A 4,463-nucleotide genomic window follows, 5' to 3' on the forward strand; every position below is an offset into this window, starting at 1 on the left:
ATGTGGGAAGAAAAGCCCTACAGATCTAACAATAAGTAGTGAATTTCCCAGGTGGCACAGTAGTAAATAATCTGCCTGCCAATGCAGGAGACCAAAGAGAGTCAGGCTTGATCCCTGGGTTGGGAAGCTACCCTGGAGAATGAAATGGCAGCCCATTCCAGTATTCTTGCCTGGAAAATTCTATGAGCATAAGACCCTGACAGGCTACAACCCTGGGGTCACAGAGAGTTGGACATAACTGAGCAGGCAGCACCCATAAGAACTGGGTAAATATACATTGGTATTAAACTGTAGGTTTGCTCACTGGAGTAGTTATATTATCTAGAATATTGAATCAGTTGTCTTCATGGAGATCAAAATAACAATGGATGACAGAATTTTCCCATGCATTATTGAGTAAAAAGAATTGAACATAACATAAATGTTGTTTCATTTCATATAATCTTATTTATAAATTATATTTTATGCCAAAATTAAATAAATATTAATCTTTATTCTCTCTCTAAATGGTCATATTCTTTGTTCTTAGAAATGTGGGATACTTCTATTAGAAATAAAATATTTTTTAACCTTCATTCTTTTTTAAAAATTAATTTATTTTAATTGGAGGTTAATTACTTTACAACATTGTAGTGGGTTTTGCTATACATTGACATGAATTATCCATGGGTGTATATGTGTTCCCCATCCTGATTAACCCTCATTCTTTTAATGATATAAAGTATATATATCAATAGAAGATTACTGAAAAACATTGAATTTTAATGTCCTATCAATCTCACATTTTAAAAGTAATCCTTTATCTTTGCTGTAGTTTGAATTCAACATAATATTAATAACTGGGGAATATAACCCTCTTCATTTACTTCAGAAGCTTTTTAAGTTGGGTTGTGCTGCAATGAAAGAAGGAATATGTGTTGGTTGCAGAAGCTTTGAGAATATAATCCATCATTTTGGAAATTCAGAATCCAAATAAATTGGTTCAGGGCTGCTCACTTCTTTCTAGGGGTATCTTATCTCCTTTAACATAGGTCCCCATTAGGATTTGCTGTATTTTTGAAAAGGCAGCAAAGAGTTAAAATTACCTTGCAATAGAGAAACCACATATCAGCTTGCCCCCTAGATCTAATGTAAATGGGAAATATTTCTGAGTAACGACTGCATAAAGCAGCAAGTTGAGAGAGCAGCCAGGAATGGATTTAAAAAAAAAAAAAAAAAAGTCTGCTCGTTAGGAAGATCTGGCCAGAATTACAGCAGCGACTTATCTGGCTGGGTTCTTTTAATGTACACAATAACAGAACCCCATGATACCCATTTATTTGACCATCAGATTTCATTAAAGAGAAGGAAATGTAATCTCCTGATAGATTTCTTTCTTTACCAACTACTTAATTATGATAACTTCATTATGTTAAAAAAAATGGATTACATTTGTTTTTCCTACTCTCACCAGGGCCTAACTGGTAAATAGTCCATCAACATTTCCATTTCTACCCTAGTGTTTCAAGGGGATATGCTTTGACTAAAAATAAGCTGCAGGCAACTACTTGCTCAGCCCCAGATTATTTTTTGTTAGGTCAAATAGTTCTGTAGCAGTTTAACCTTCCTTAAGGAAAGGAGGACAAATTTGGCCCTTGTCTGCACCTACCAGTATGTTTATTTTTCTTCTTCAAATATTCTTGGAAGCTCCAATTAGTATTTTAAATCTTCTATGAATTTATAATGTTTGAGAGTTTATTTTGCATGGTACCCAGTGGCCAGCTAAGACCCTAGGACTATATTTTGTCTATTTCTGCTGAGAATGTAATAGTAGGGTCAGACTCATACTTGAATGGCCATCTCCCTTGGAATAAATTATGGCTGTGCATTTTTAGGCAAACTTTAACTAAAAGAAATTTTGCTCTGTTTTTTTATGCAATAAGATAAATGAATCTGACTTTCCCCTGGTATGATAGCTCAGTATCATCTTGTACATACTTGTAGATTAGCAATATGAGAAAGACCTCAAATGTCAACCAAGTCAGAAAAACCAACAGACGGTTACTTTCTCAGCTTCTATACAAATACCATGGGCTTGTGAGTGGAACAGGCAAGTTGAGGGATAATAATGATAACAGTAAGCAAAATGATGTTTTTATTAAGTCTGAAAATGTATCTTAAAAATAAAATATTTATAGAATTAATCCAGGTGACTATAGAGGCTTTATTTTGAGAACTGAAAACTTGTAAGGCTTCAGCAGCACGTATACTAAAATTGAAATGATACAGAGAAGATTAGCATGGCCCCTGCGTAAGGATGACATGCAAATTCATGAAGCATTTCATATATATATATATATTTTTTTTTTTTTTTTGTATATTCCATCCTTAAAAAGTTTGCTCCTTTTTCATTATGGGAAGTTCACACAAGGCAAAAAATATTAAACAGTTGATTTTAGTGTGTTGTATAACTTTGCTGTACATCAAACTAATTTTTGCAAGTTTTCATCCTAAACCTCAAATCATGTAATTAATAATTTACCTGTTTATTTATGACCTAATTGTGATTCTTTTACTAATAAAATCTAATGGAAAAGGAAAAAAAAAACTTGTAAACAATGATATGCACTGACTGATACTCTTTTTATTAAAATTTAACAAAACAGTATGCTACCATAAGGATTTGCCATATTACTTAGAGATATAGCTTATATTCTTTTTTCTTGTTATATGTGTCATTAAAATTTGCTCCTCTTTTTAATCTACACTTTTGGTCTAATTTTTTTCTTTATTAGACAATTCTGTATATTTGTATGCTGGATAAACTTCCCTATGAAAATATCAAGTTATCCTACAAATGTATGGCCATTCCAACTTAAAAATACAATTAAAATATGTTGATTTAACAGAACATAAAAGAACAATTGTATTACTGTCTCAGTAGATGAAGAAAAATCATTTGGTAATAAATACTTAATTTTTTAAAAATGTAGCAAAATCAGAATAGAAGGGAACAGAGAATAACTATCAAAAGCCTATGGGGTTGTATAACTGTATGTTTAAAAATGATTGAATTGGTAAATTTTACATTATGTCTAGTTTAGCACATTATGTATAAAAACATACATAAATTTTTAAAAGATAAGTGTGGGAAGATACAAATAATTATGTCATATTAGTAGCATATGCTAGATTATTGAGAAAGCTATATTGAATACTTCAACACAAATTCAATTATCAATACTACCAAGTTTAAGCACTGCAATACTGCTATATATGTTTTATTGATCACTTTTGTTTTCTAGATAAGAACTTAATATTATCTCATTTAATTGTTATAACAACCCTATGAGATAGAAATTAATGTGTGCATTTTATAAATGAGGCATCTGAAATTCAGGAAGCTGAAATTAGTTGCCTGAATCCACACAGTTAGAAGGTGCTGAAGCTGTAATTCAGACCCAGATCCATCTGACTCTGACATTGATGTTTATAATGCTTTTGCTAGTGCCTCCTATGGTTACATTCATTAAACCTCACTGGACTGAACACAAAAGGACATTTTTTTTTTAAATAACATAAACAAAACTGGACACTCTAGAAATGTGTCTACATCTTAATTCCTAGAACCAGTGACTGTGACATCATATTTTAAATGGCCTTTTCAGACATAATTAAGGATTTGAAGTGAAAAGATTATCCTGTATTATCCAGTGGATGCAAAATTCAATGATATATGTCCTTATAGGTGGTACACAAGGGATATTTGCTAGAGGGAAAAGAGAGCGGCAATGTTAGAGACTGGGCTGAGTGTTCTCAAGCCAAGGAATGCCTGGAGTCACCAGGAGCTAGAAGTAAGAAACAGAAGCTTTCCCCAATTCTTTGGAGGAAGTGTGGCCCTGCCACACCTTAATTTTGGACTTGTGGCTTCCAGGCCCATGTAATAATTCCTGTTGTGTTAATAAAAAACAACAACGACAACAACAAAACTGTAGAAACATCAAATTTAATAGTGAAAATTTAAGAGGCATGATCACTAAATGAGAAAAAGACAAAAATGCCTGCTGTCATTATTTCTACTCAACTTTGTCACTGTAAGTCTTAACTCATCCAAGAAATCAACAAAGTCAGGAAAGAAAACACCAAAATGCCCTTGTTTGGAATCAACAGGGGAAAAAAGTCACAGTAGTCACAATGTATCATTCCTTTTAGTGAGCTGGAGAGCTGCCATTTCTCAAAATTGTCTGTAGGACCAGAATACCCAAGAATCCTGGAGAACAAGCAGACTTTTTGCTTTTCCACTTTTTTATTTTATTTGCTTCTCTTCTGTATTCCCTCTGCATCTTTTCCCCATCATTCACCTCACTCTGACATTGGTTCCCTTGACTAGAAAATATTGTAAAGTTCTATGACCATTGGAGTTGGCATTTTTCTGTTAAGTCATTGTGTTTGATGGATATAGGAATCATTGCTTTAATTTACTA

General features: G+C 32.8%; 1 non-coding gene across 1 annotated transcript; it reads left to right on the forward strand.

The window, feature by feature from the left end:
- The first annotated feature begins 2,228 nt into the window (after positions 1 to 2,228).
- Positions 2,229 to 2,331, forward strand: LOC138093425 (U6 spliceosomal RNA). Its single transcript, XR_011146089.1, has one exon. It is a non-coding gene; the product is annotated as a U6 spliceosomal RNA (small nuclear RNA).
- Positions 2,332 to 4,463: the final 2,132 nt, after the last annotated feature.

This window comes from Capricornis sumatraensis, chromosome 1 (assembly GCF_032405125.1).
Source record: "Capricornis sumatraensis isolate serow.1 chromosome 1, serow.2, whole genome shotgun sequence".
Taxonomy (NCBI): domain Eukaryota; kingdom Metazoa; phylum Chordata; class Mammalia; order Artiodactyla; family Bovidae; genus Capricornis; species Capricornis sumatraensis.